Genomic DNA, 14,405 nt, shown 5'->3' on the forward strand with positions numbered 1-14,405 from the left:
TCTCTTAAAGCCACTTACATTGGTGTTGAGGCGAATATCCTATGCTAAAGGCTCGAGCATGAGGGCGTATAGTAATGGGGCTAAGGGACAACTCTGCCGAGTATCCCTGCTTAGTTGGAAGCTTCCTGATGCAACGCTATTTACTACCACTTGTGCTGTTGTTTTTCTGTATAGTGCCATTGTCCCTGTGATGCATTGCTCCCCCAGACCTGCTTTTGTGAGGGCTCCGCTCAGGAATGACCATTCCACCCTATCATATGCTTTTTTCGGCGTCAATTGAGATGAGGCATGGGTCTATATCAGTTTTAATTCAAGCCGACAATAAGGTCTAGAGTTTTACTGATATTATCTGAGCTTTGTCTACCCTGGACATATCCTGTTTTATTGTTATGTATGGGCTTAGGCAGAATACTGTCTAGGCCGTTTGCTAGCATGCTAGCATATATCTTTGCATCCACATTGATTAGAGAAATTGGGCGGTATTAAGCACACTCCGCTTTGTCTTTCCCTTCTTTCGGTATGACTATTATTCTGGCCTGAGTGAAGGATGTTGGTGCCTCTCCTGTTAACTAAAATGGGGCTAGGGATTGACCATACATTTTGTAAAAGGTTGGAGTATAGCAATCTTGGTCAGATGCTGACCCAGCTTTGAGCTTGGAAATCCCTTGCGAGCGATTTTGTTAATTGCCGCATTCAGGGCTTCACGGTCGACAGGGGTGGTTGACCTGAGCAGAATATTTGCTAGATATTTATGCGTGTTTGTGGGGTCTTCACGACTTTCTGATGTGTATAGTGTGGTATAAAACTGTGCAAAGCATTGCGTGATTTCTAAAGGGGAGACTATGTGGTCCCAGAGGATCACTTAATCTCCAATATGCCCTCTTTGCACTTTGCTCTCTCAGTCTAGCCGCCAGCATTGAGTGCGCCTTGTCTCCTTTTTCAAAATATGTTTGCTTCAAATAGCGAAGTTGGGTCAAGATTTTCCCTCTCCCTTTTTCGCCTAGTTCTTTCCTGAGCTGTTCTATTTCTTTGACCTTTTCCTCGGGCAGGTGCACATGTTTATGCAGCAAGGCCTCCTTGCTCCTGATTTCCTGTTTTAGTTTAGATTCTTGTAATGTACAGATTCTTTTCTTGGCTGTCCCTTCCGCTATGAGCACACCTCTCCAGGTTGCCATTGCTGCTTCCAAAATCATGTTCAGTGCTATTTCCCCCAAAATGTTGATTGCACAAAATTCACCTATTTGCTCCTGCAGCTGTGCAAGGAAGAGCGGATCTCGGCTGAGGGTGTCATTACATATTCACCTGTGAGATAGTGGCTCGGTGGGGCTGAGGTCTAAGGTGAACACTGCCATGTCGTGGTCTGGCCATCTCACAATCGCTGTGTCTGAGGAGGAGACTTGTATGCATGTATGGCTTCAATAGAAAATATCTATGCGGGAAAACGTCTTGTGTGGTGGAGAATAAAATGTGTATGCTTTATAGAAGGATGGCAATACCGCCATGCATCAACTAGGTGTTCTTCTTCCAACAGGTCCTTCAGACCACCTTTATGGGGGATGTGAGGCGGTTCAGCATCCGGGCGCTGTGACCACCAGTCTATTGAGGGATCTGCTATCTTGTTGAAATCTCCCTCCCATATTAGTAGCCCTTCACCCCATTCCGCCAGGATGTTTACGACCAGTCTGCAAAAGGAAAGTTGTTGTTGATTAGGTATGTACACTGAAACAAGGGTGACACTAGTGGGGCCAATTGAGCCCTTGACTGCTACATATCTACCTTCCTCGTGCCTAAATATGTTAGGGATGGTGAGAGCTACGGATGCTTCGTACAAGTTGCCCCCCCCTTTTTACTGAATTAGAAGCCCAGCCAGCCCTCCTCAAGTATTTTCCATTGAACAGCCGTTCTTCCCCCTGTTTAAATTTGGTTTCCTGTACAAATAAGACATCAAGCTTTACAAGTTTAAACTCTCTCTTTAACATTGAACGCTTTTGAGGGGCGTTGAGTCCTTTAACATTCATTGTGCCACATTTAACTAGATTGCTAACCGACATCGCTTTTTGAGGATACACTTTTGACTACAACTGACAACTACATGCTTCCCTGAGAGTGTGCCTTCTTGTATTATTGCTTGTACTGTTTCTTAAACTGCCCACAACCCTCCTTGCCCCATTCACCTCCCACCCCAAAAAAGAAAAAAGTCAACCAGATCATTGTTTACCAAAAAGCAGAGAGACACCTTAAAAAAAACTAGGGCCACTACTTTGTGGTTCCTTGTCCCTCCGGGTGCTACAATACCATGTTCTTGCATCGGCAGGTGTGATAAGTCTTTTGGGCATTAATCCCATGTGATTTGGCGGAGCTTGCTTGGGAGTTTTCGCTTTGCGCTTGTCATCCGGTGCCTTACCATGGTTCAGTCAGGAAGAAAGAATAGTAAGTGCATCGCCTCTGTGTGGTCGGCCTATAGCTGCAGAGGTGGTAAATTGTTTTCACTCTGTATAGTCAAGTTACGTTCATCTTGGGGTATTGAATCTTCAGTATTTCCTTGATTCCCCTGCCTTCCCTCTTTTTGATAGGTGTTTGGCTTGCAGGCCTCTTTGCTCTGTGCTTCTCATTTTTTTGCCCAAAGTAGTGCTTCTGTCCTCGCCTTGTAGTCTCTGAAGGAGCCCTGCTGCCTCCTCTCCACTCGTGACTCTGTAGTCATCTCCCCTATGTTCAAAGTTCAGCGAGAAGGTGAATCCCCATCAATATCTGATTCCCTGGTCCCGAAGCCATGTTGTCAGCTGAGCACAGTCCCTTCTTTTTTGGAGTGTAGTTAACGACAAGTCCTGATAGATGCGTATACTGGAGCCCTCAAATTCGATCTTATCTTGGCTTCTCGCTTTGTCTGTGATGTCAGCTTTCTGCCTCTAGTGGTGGCATTTCGCTATCACTGACCTTGGGCCATGGTGGGGGCCGCCTCCTCTGTGCACCCTGTCAAACTCAATGGCTGGCATTGCAGTGGCATCAAAGTGGGACTCAACGAGGGCTTTGATTTTTCTTTCTAAGGCATGAGGAGTTTCCCACTGGGATTCCTATAATCCGAGTATCCTGATGGTCGTGCTTCGCTCTCTATTTTCTAGGTCGTCAGCTTTTGCAGCTATGTCTGGCTCTCGCTGCTCCAGGTCTAGGAAGCGGCTTTCAATCTTCATGTCTGCTACTGCAGCCGACTGCTGGTAATTTCCGACTGCCTCGACTCTGTCCTCTAACTTGGTTACTCTAGTCTGTACGGCTGTTATGGATGCCGCCACGCTTGCCTTCATTGACCTAACCTCTTCCAGCAGTAGTCTAACGTCCGCCTTCGTTGAGGCCTCATGGTCTTCGTCCGGTACTGCGGCACTGACTGCTGGAGTGCGCTCCCACATTGTGGTAGGGCTGCAGCGGAACAGTTGTAGCACAGTTTTCATGGCGAGATCCAGTGCGGTCTGAGTGGTGAAGTTGCACGCTTAAAGCTCTCTCCTCCTCCCTCCACCGATGTAGTGCAGAGCAGACGTGGAGCTGGCTGCTTTTCTCAGAGCCGGGGTTTTGCAGTTAGTCTGCTGCTCTATCAAACAGTCATGTGTTGAGTGGCTTTATGTGTGGGAGAGTGTTCTTGCTCTGTGTCAGGTCTACTGGCATGAATTTGCTGTGCATTGGCCCTTTAACTTCAATGGGGATGGTCTTTACTGGGCTTCCTGTGCATCATACAGCTTGTCCATAATGTGCTCCTTCCAGTTGGCCCTCCTGCATGCAGTGTTTCCTTGCAGTTCTTGTACCTTCTCCAGTCTCATTGATGTGGTAAACTTGGACCTAGCCCCTGTCAGTTCAATGTGTGGGCTGTTTGATTGCTTGTAATTCTATGGAGATGCACTGTGCCTTTCGGGCTTAGCTGTTTGCTTTTGTGAATGTGCAGCGCATATCTTCCCCCCCCCCCCTTGCAACTTTCTCTGCCTGGCATGTGCGCTTGGACCCTGCTGTGGAGCAATGGGGGGCAGCGGGAGTGCTAAATACCTTTGTTTCAGTGTCGTTTGAAACTCACGGGCAGGGCTGAGGCTCTGCTACGCCACTTACAGTGGCTACTTTTCCTTTGTGGTCACCTCATTAACACTGATGCTTTCTTCGGCGGCCCAGCGCTCAGCTTTCACACTAAGATGAGCACGGCTGTCTTCGGCTGGGCTCCTCCTCCTGGAGGCATGGGGCCAACAGGCCACTTTTGTTCTGTTGTGCCTGTTGTCCTTGGTGCTTAGCGCCGCGTCAACCCGCGCACCCCTGTTGGTCTCCTGTGGACCGTATGCACCTTGGAGCTTCCCCCACTCTACGGGGCTTCTAGGTTAGCTCATCGGCCATTCATGCCGCTGCCTGCCGTTGTTATATCCCGGACGGCCAAGGAGGAATATTTCGGGCAGCCATCTTGCCTGCACCTAGTGTTCTCGCCCTTGTACAGCATTTTAGAGAGGCGTGAAGAGCTCGGACCGCGGTTTGGTTTTCTTTCTCTTTTGATTGTTTTTCCCAAGTTTGCTTCTATTAATATGGTTACTTTTTCATGCTGTCTGACGCTTAGGCCCCTGGGTCGCTTTGTGCCTGGACGGCCTGTGCTCCTGGGATTGCGTCTGCGACTCAAGTCCTCCATACAAAATGTAAGTCATGGCCACTACATTACTTCCAAAAAGTTTAGCTTAAGCGGTCTTTGATGTTTAAGTAGCTAAGCTTAATGAGATCATTTTCCACAATTTGTAGCCGAAGAGAAAAGATGACGAAAAAAGTGACAGTGACTTAAGTGAAGCAGTGAAACTCAGGTGCCTGAAGAAGGCAAAACCAGAGCTGATTTTCTATTACTTATAGCCGAACCTCCTCACACAGGAAAGCGGACAATTTAAATGGCATATCAAGTGAGTAAAGTTTGTTAACAGAATGGCATATATGTTACAATCCTCTTTTGTCCCGATCCTGTGTGTATTGATATTTTGCTTGGAAGAGGATAACTGTTTTTATTTTTATTTTCAGCACACTCCTATCATACTTTCCGATTTCATTTTCTTTGAATGACCCCCTGATGTCCCAGTACTTTAAGCATTTTTCTTTAATAATGAGCTCCTTGGGTTGCGCTCAAACGTTATTGTTTAAAAATTCCATGAACTCATGCATAGTTATTATTTGCAGGGACTCTTTGATATAAAGGTATTGGCCTGATCTCACATTGTGGTGAGATGCTTTGATTTCATACATTTGTAATGCAGAGAAAGCCCTGGTAGACTAAACTGCATCTATTCAAAGGTGGAAAGATGCAATCACACAAGCTGATGGAGAAGCCACAAAGGAAGAGGAACATAAGCAAACCATGAGACAAAGGCTAAAGAAGGCAGACACAAGATGATTCTCATTTACAAAGGGAGGGCTTCACATAAGCGGGGACTAAGGACAACAAACACCTTCCCCCTAAATGTACATCTGGAATTGCAAGCCATAAATTAGTTTTGCTAAATTGATTAGTCAAGGCTGCTAAATAAATATATTTTGATTAGCATTTCAATGTATATGATTAGCAAATGTATAGATCCTTACTTTCAATCAGGGCCAATACATGTGCCCCCTGTATGACAGCAGAGGGCCTAGCAACCTCGCAGGCTTGTTTTTCCACCGCTGCTGTGAGGATGCCTTTTGTTGGGTATGTGATTGGACCCCAATATCCTTGCAAATTCAACAGGGCTTACTACTAGTGCCTCGCAGATAGTTAACACACAATTATCTATCGGCAGAGCATTTAAATGGCAAGCTCCGTATTACTAGTGGTTCATTGATGAACCATTGTTTCTGACAAGTGTTTACTTTCCCTTCACGTGATATGGAGTAGCAAGCATGATTCTGTCAAACAATGAGTACAAGAAGGTGACCTTATCATACAATACCTTTTTAATGTGTGTCTACGTCTTAAATGTACATTTGCCAAACTAATAGGATGTTTTTTAGCTTCACATTCATTTGCTTTCTTGTAGTTTTTCATTCAAGAATGGGTAAATAAAGCTACAACCATATTTGTCCTCAACATATTTCTATAATGTTTCATATGTTTTTCAGCTTGGATGAACACAGTATCTCACTGAGAAAATGGAGTCCTCCTTATGCCAACCCAAGGCTCTCTTTTCAGCAGTTAAGTCTTTCATCTTTGGCCAATCTGACCCCCAATATCATACCTATTCAGAAACTGTGTGACGCCCTTTAGCAATTATTTTTTTTATCACGAAGATCACGACCATTCGCACAAATATTGCCATGGCAGTGAACACTCCTCCTACTAGTGAGAACAATCCACCCCAAATGTTGGATTGTGGTGACCAGACAGGCTGGTCTTCTTTCCCTTGGTTTTCTGAAGAGATGGTAGCAGCCGCTATTCATAAGATCAAATCCTGCTCCCCCTCTGACGCTGTCCCTCTGACTGTTACTGACTGTTATGAAAACAATCTCTTGTGACATTTTGACAGAGATTACAGCGGCCATTAACTATTCCTTCCAGTCAGGACTGGTTCCACAAGAGCTTAAATCTGCTAGGGTTATCCCTCTGTTGAAGAAACCATCACTTGACCCCTCTGTTCTATCTAACTTTCGTCCAATCTCTCTTCTCCCCTTTTTGTCCAAACTCTTGCATTGTGAATCTGGCTCTACAGAGTTTCTTCAATCAAAATTCACACGCTACATACTCCTACGTCCCGTCCCCTTTCCTCCATACTTATGGGACATTCCTCCGCCTTGTGGGAGGGGACAGGAGCACTTTGTAAAAGCATAAAAAAAATGTGCAAAAAAAATGTGCAAACATTTTAATCCTTCCTCTCTTTCTAGATGGGGTACGGCACGGGGCCGTGACACCGCCCATCTTAGCTCCGCCCCACGCATCGCCCATCAGTCCTTTTCTCCGCTCGTTCAGGACTGGGCGCACTTGCATCTGTGGAAGAATTTCTTCCTTTTTTCCTCCTCTCTGGCTCTCGCTAGCGATCGCGTAGTAGTCTGTCTATGTCGTTTAAACTAGACTTTCCAAATTGTAACTCGTGTCAGCGACGCTTCGCGAGGGCGGACCCCCATGCTCTCTGTTTAGAGTGTTTGGGTCCCGATCACCGTTGGAACTCCTGTTTCTATTGTGATTCCCTTTCGGTCCGGGCCCTTCAACTTCGGTTAGAGCGGTGGGAGGAGGTTTTTCAACGCACTCCTCCTACGCACAATCAATCCTTCATCGATGAAAAGAAGAAACGCCCGGAGAGTAGTTAACTTTTCAGAGCACCCCGGCTGGGGGACTCCTTCCCGGGATCTTCCTGGACCGGGAGTAGCGTTGGCCGCTCTGTCACCAGGGCTTGCCCTGAGGTGCCTTCTGGGCCTAAAAGGTTTACCAGTTTTCTACGAGGGTCTCCGTAAGGGGCCTGTGGACACCGGATTACAATCCGAGGCCCCTCCTGTGGGGGCTGCGTGTAGACCTAGTTCTACTATTTTGTGGACCGCCAGTCCTTCAGGATAAATGAGGATCAGCATTTTTGCCTGATCATTCACCTCCCCGTGTGGCTCTGAAATAACATTTCCAGGCATTCTATCTATAAGTTCCATCTCGGGCCCAGGCTCGATGGTGCGCCTGATGCATCAAACTCCGGCATTGGCGCCAGAGATCCATGTTGCCGGGGCATTTGTACACCAATGGGGGGGGCTGCAGCAGCAGCAGGGGCATTTCCTTGACCTCCATCCATGATGTTACTTTATTCGGCTGTGGGCCTTCACTGAGTGCACAGGCACCCCTCCCATTCAGGGCCGCAACTCAGTTTCACGAGACAGGCACAGTTGGTCGAACCTCAAACTGTCTTAGATGATGACAGCATCACCACCCTTGCATGCCAGAGTGGCTAATTGCGGCAGTGTCCAAAAACAGGTAACAAACCCTTCCAGCAGAGAAGAGCGAGAAGAAAAAAAAGAATTCTCTTTTATATATATATATTTTTTTTTTTCAAGAGTTACGCATTATTGGGTGCTCCAGAAATTATCAAGGAGGCGCACATGCACTCCCTAGGGGAGCCGCAAACCTACTACAATCAGGCTGACCACAGTATGCCTCACCGTTGTGTGTGCAGCGGCCCCCTGGGGGTGAGTGCTCTGGGGGTTGCTGGTTAGTGTGGGCATCCGCCTTCATCGCTGCATGGCCCGAGAACGTGGTTCGTCACAGCCATAGCTCTCAACCATTTGTGTAGCAAAAACTGGTGAAAACACCCGATTTTGTTTTTGGCGGGTGAGAGCCCATTGAAATGAATGGGCGTGCAGGAGGCTTGGCGGGTGAGTCAGTGCTTTACAAGGCGGGTGACACCCGCGAAAAGCGTGTGAGTTGAGAGCTATGCACAGCGTCCTCCTCGTTGTCAATGTTATAAGGCATATCAGGCCCTTATACTCCGGTAGCCATGGGCCCCCACAAAGAGGACACTGAGACGCCTGTTGCTCGTCCGGCTCCACGCGTGCACTGAAGTGCGAACGCGAAAAAGGCCCATTTATTGATGTGACAGAGTTACGTCACTTCGTCATGTCCGTCTCAATACAGCAACACCACAGGGCACATAGTGTGGCAATGCACTTTCACAGGACCATCCACCTTTGAAAAACAGTGGTATGTGACGTGTAACTACTCAAAACGCCATTCCTAGGGCACCTAGAAACACAAAAAAGATACAGTATATGTGCAGCGGGCCCTTTGGGAGAACCCTCTTCGTGAGCCACCAGCAGAGTAGGTATTTTGCGGCATGCTGTATTATGGTCAGTTAAAAGTAAGAATGTGCAAGACAATTCTCTGTTGTATGCTAAGGATATTTGTGTGTGAACAGCATGAAACACAGAGTGAATTCCGCTCACACACATCCATGTAGGAAAACACTGCGGAATATGAAACGATTCTATTCAATTCTATGGGCCCTCCCAGGACCACCTAGATATGAATCACAACAGAGCACAATGAAAGAGGACTCTAACGGTTAGGAATGCCTCTGAATGTTAATGTTAAAGGACATTTGTACCACGCACTCCACCGAAGTGGTCCCCTGGCGCTCTGGCGGCTCTGAAAAATGGGAGGGGGTGGGTTAGTGGGAATAAGCTGGAAAAGTGAAAGAGAGCAGTGATGTGCTGTTGGCAGCCTCAGCCCGGTGGGTCTGTTGGCTGGGTTCGGGGTGTTTTATGGTCCGTAGTCATCGTGTGCTGTTGTGCAAGTCTATGTGTGGTTTGTTTTGTTGTTGCATTGTTGTGAAGTTTGTGCGTTTGCTGCGTTTTAGGCTTGTGGTTGTGTTTGGTTATAGTTTGAGAAGAGTATGCAGAGTGATGGAATTGTTAGTTGGTTGGTTAGTTGGTATTGCTGTCCTCGCAAATGTGGGATTCCATCTAGGTGTGGTACATGCTAACAGTCACATTTCTGTCTAGATGCCTCGCAAGCTAAAGTTCAGAATTCCATACTAGTGTGGCACATGCTAACAGTCACATTTCTGTCTAGATGCGACACAAGCTAGGGTTCAGAATCCTGAGTGTGGTGCATGCTAACAGTCACATTTCTATCTAGATTCGACGCAAGCTAGGTTCAGAATTCTAAGTGTGGTGCATGCTAAGAATCACATTTCTGTCTAGATGCGACGCAAGCTAGGTTCGGAATTCTAAGTGTGGTGCATGCTAAGAATCACATTTCTGTCTAGATGCGACGCAAGCTAGGTTCGGAATTCTAAGTGTGGTGCATGCTAAGAATCACATTTCTGTCTAGATGCGACGCAAGCTAGGTTCGGAATTCTAAGTGTGGTGCATGCTAAGAATCACATATGTTAACAATCACATTTCTGAAAATTACGTCTAAGTGTGGCATATGCTAACAATTATATTTCTATCTAGATGCGACGCGGGCTAAACTTGAGAATTCCATCTAAGTGTGGCATATGCTAACAATCACATTTCTGTCTAGATTTGGCGCAGGCTAAACTTGAGAATTCCATCTAAGTGTGGCATATGCTAACAATCATATTTCTGTCTAGATTTGGCGCAGACTAAACTTGAGAATGCATCTAGGTGTGGCATATGCTGACAGTCACATTTCTATCTAGATGCGATGCAATCTAGGTTCAGAATTCTAACTGTGGTGCATGCTAAGAGTCACTTTTCATAGGAGAGCGCATAGAGACTGTTGTTAATGGTCATACAGACTGTCCACCAGGCATTTTCAAAAAATTCACCTCCTCAGCCAAAATGAACATTTTGACACGTCCCCTAAATGCCCCACCCACCTCCAGTCAATCACTTTCTGGTCTTTCCGTGCATCTGGTGGCAGGTTTCTTTCCCCCAGTCTCCTGTACGCAGACAGGCGGCAGTACAGCTTTAAAGTTTGAGGCGTAGCGTGGCCTGCGTCAGAGGGTGGGAGAGCCGCATAAGCCCAGCGCGCGCCACTGAAGAGCCGGCAGGAGATCTCATTGCTTGGATCCCAGCTCTCCGCCTGCCGCCCGCTAAGGCACGGGGATATCCTGGCTGAGGTAAGTGTGCCTGTAACTGCCCGCTCCAGCTCTGATGGATAGATATGCAAAGAGCTCCGGCCTGAAACCGCCTCTCTCTGCGTGCTGGGGCTGTCGGCCTGCTACCGAGGAGCAGCAGTATGGAGCAACGTCCAGGCTGCTGCTGTAACAGTCTGGGAATTAAAGGCTGGCAGATTATTCTGAGCTTGCTCGGGTACAGTTGAGCGCGAGTGTTGTTCGTCTGCCTCGCTCCCGTTATCAAATAGGCAGCTGACAGAATGTGAGGGTACACGAAAACATGTAAAAATCCGGTGTTCAGGGTTTAATTTGGATAGAGAAGGTGTGCAAGAATGGGAGAACTGGGCTGTGCCAACTCGGCATTTTATTGCGTGGAATTTCTACTGGGTACATGCTCGTGTTATAACACCATTTTAGGGAGCTTCGGCCACCTATTTTGTATCGCTATGGAGAAAAGTGAAGAAAAAAAAAATGTTCTTCTTTTAAATAACCAAACAAAACTGCAGGTACATTTGGTGTACTGTCTGGGGGTCCGAAGTGAGATGCTTGATTTTCACCACACAATATTTTTGCAGAATTCCACTGTATGCAGTGCTGTGTCAAGGAGACAGTTCATTTGTGCAGTGTGTTTGTGGCCCAGTAATCTAGTCTAGATGCTCTACGTGGCTCAGGAATATTGCTGACATAAAATTACACATGCATAGTTTTATATACAGTCACAATCATTTTGCTCTGAACAAGTTATTGTATTTTTTTTAATTTTAAAAGCAGATGGGATGTTTTTTTGCCTTCGTTAGATGAATAACCGTATGCGTGAGTCGTGAAAAGGCATCGCTTGATGATGTTTATCTCTGTTCATATCATTAGGTAACGTGACAGCAAATAGCTGCGAGGGTTTTCCCGTGTGTCTTTCTCTGCCCACCAACTAGTGAGTGCATCAGCCAATCAGGAGGCTGCAGTGGGGGTGTGTCAGAGGATCATTGTTGCAGTGCACTCTGATTTCCTTCTCTGAAGCCAATCGGGTTTCAGGACTTGTCACACAGGAGCAGAAAGAGTTTTATAATGCTAAACCTTGTGTTAGAAATGAGGGTCTACTCTCGGGGCCAGGGGCCATTTACAAGGCCACCCAGAGTTTCCAGCAATTAATCTACGTTTTACTGTGTTGCAGTTTGAAGTTTCATTCCTGCGCCTCCATAAGTAGCAAGCAGTTCTTTTCTGAGAGTTGGGCATGTAGGATTTTGGCACATACTTTGAGCAAAGCTGCATACGTTGTGCGTACATTAGGCATACATTTATTTGGGTTGAGTGACCTCGTAATCAACCTAAGGCAACACTAACTTACAAGGCACCACCAGGCACAGGCAAATCCGTGTGGCCAGAGCCCTAGGTTCCTCGGGTAGGCAGATAAAGTTTATTTAGTCAGGAAAGATGGCATTTGTGTGCAGACCTAATCTGCACATAGATGTTGAATAAGAAGCACATGCTCAACCGGGAGGATTATTTGCCATTGCTTGGGTGTACATACCACGAGTTCCCATCCTCCTGACCTTTCTGGGCGAGTCTCTAGGTAGCCACGATTCCACCTCTGCGGCATATTTCACCAGAACCTGTTGGCTTGTTTGCAGTCCCAGACACGGCCATGCTTGGGCCGAGTAACAGGTTCCCCAATTGAGTGTAACTGACATAGGGGTTTGCTAGGTTTTTCTCTTTCATAGCTAGAGCGGCCTGCCCCAGAAGGATGAAATGGATTAAAGAAGCTCGGATTTCTGAGAGCATACATTGCATGGAAGAAAAGGGAATACATGAGACATGGAGCCTTACAACTGCTTCACAATGCAAACATGCTGTTGTAAATTGTTATTTTGATAATAATAAGAGGAAGAATCACCTTGCGATGAGTGGATTTCTTCAGGCACGCCATTGTGTGCTCAGCAAACTGGGAGTGGGCTCGCAAAACACCTTTTGTTGTGTCACCACTACACACGGCTAATGTTCTTTGAATGAAGGCATGTTTGTCAAAAAACAGACATATAACATTGGTCTGTGATTTAGTGCCACGATCATTCAAATTTGAAGTCCAACCAGAGCCTGTAATAATTTGTTGGCCAGACCAAAAGAACATTTCGTTGTTTTTAAAGAAAGCTAATAAACAGTATGAGATCTTGAAGATAGTGTTGGCTGCAAATATCTTGTTTCACTGTGTGAGGAAAGGGCCTCATACATTTGGCATCCTTCTACCCAATCAGTCTTCACAGTTAAACGTGTGCTCTAATTTATATAAAACTGGATGTAACTAAACTGCAAGGAAAACTTAGATGGTTAGAGCTTAAATCTCGTCTTCTTGACTGAGGAGACCCACATGGCGCGCGACCTATGTGGACCCTTCCCCAGGCAGTAAGGCAAGCTATATGCCTCAACCAGGTATGTTTGCTTGGAAAAAAGTTAAAACCAGCTTTATTTATTTGAGCACTTGATTAACAATGTGAGGGAGAACTATCATTGGTAGAGGGGGTTCTCCAAAATTATCTTGCTTTTTAATGCGCTGTATGGTGCTCACTTATTGGTTTGTCCCTACTGCCAAGCAGATTATTGCTTTTGATAAGAGCACTTTGACTGTCGTCAATGCTAAATTTACATCAGATCATCTGTCAGGAGATGGACTTTTACTGATAATAACTAAGCGAAAAATGAAGAAAGCAAAAATAACCTTTACAATTTAATGAAACGAATGTATAGCAAAACAAATATTTCAAGGAGCATTATTGTTAGGACCTGGGGGTATGCATTGGCTACTACCTGTTTTAAAGTATACTTTAACAGATGAAATGGGCAAATGCAAAAGAAGAGGTGTTCTCCTATCTTACTAACTCAATGACAAACCATTAATACATAGTATTTGATTTAATTATCTTTCAAATATAAGTTTGTGTTTATCTCTTTATTTTCAGTGTTCGCTTTTTCCTCCACAATATTCTTACATAGAACTGGAAGTTCTGCTCAGGGTGTACTTTGACACAGATTACGGCAGTGTCTACAATCTAGCTAACACAAGACTTTTTTGTAAACGTTTGCATGGATTGACTTGAGGGCAGCGGTATAGATTGAACCAAAGCAAGCTAATTTACCAAATGCATTGCTAAACCCATGCTCCTCTTTTCAGTATTTCTTACTAATCACATGGAATGCACATGTGTTCTATGACTGCTCCCGGTATTTAAATATATCTCCCATCTGGGAGTAATATGCCCAGTTTATGATGGATTCCTACTCTGGCAACATCTGGCTGATGCAAGCAAAGCTTCGCCACAGCAGCTCCCTGAGCCACCCATCTCTGAGGTAGTGCGAGGGCTGCACTGGGAAACATTTCTGATGTTTATAAGGAAGGAATCCAATATTGTAACACAGAAATGATGTGTCGGTTGATGCTTTGGTATAGACCCCAGCATCACTGCTGTCTAAGATGTGTGAGAATGTGTTTTCAGCAGGCATGCTGCTGGGAGGCCTTGTAAGCGAAGACAGTGTAAGGCATATTCACTGTGTAGTAATTGAACTGCTTTGAGAGGTTATAAAAAGTTGCATATCCATGCTGAAGAAATAATTCAGTTTGGAGTGTGTGTATATTATATATATATATATATATATATATATATATATATATATATATATATATATACTTTTGCCCTTTGTTTTAAGCAATACTCCATATTTGTTCTAGGACGTACCATATTTAAATATATTTGCTATTTCAGGGAGCCTTTATGAACAAGCATTAGATTAGGAGTGGAAGACGCTGGGTAAGGAAGTGGGTAGAAGGACCAGTAGTTTGGGTGCCCAGACTCAGTTTAGGACGGAGCTCAAGATTGTGCCGCAGGACAAGTA

The 14,405-nt window shown here is 45.5% G+C and overlaps 1 protein-coding gene across 6 annotated transcripts in view; it reads left to right on the top strand.

The window, feature by feature from the left end:
* The window catches only part of FAM169A (family with sequence similarity 169 member A), a 988,180-nt gene that overhangs the window by 88,623 nt on the left and 885,152 nt on the right, over positions 1–14,405 (top strand). For 2 of the 6 annotated variants that reach the window (XM_069627476.1, XM_069627480.1), the window contains exon 1: positions 10,376–10,529. The exons of 2 other annotated variants lie outside the window; for them this stretch is intronic. The gene's annotated coding sequence lies outside the window, so the exon portion shown is untranslated. Of the gene's footprint in view, positions 1–10,375; positions 10,530–14,405 lie in introns of those variants that run through there. 2 more of the 6 variants (XM_069627478.1, XM_069627481.1) reach the window with 1 other exon arrangement.

This window comes from Ambystoma mexicanum, chromosome 6p, assembly GCF_040938575.1.
Source record: "Ambystoma mexicanum isolate Mex_15411 chromosome 6p, UKY_AmexF1_1, whole genome shotgun sequence".
In the NCBI taxonomy this organism is placed as follows: Eukaryota; Metazoa; Chordata; class Amphibia; order Caudata; family Ambystomatidae; genus Ambystoma; species Ambystoma mexicanum.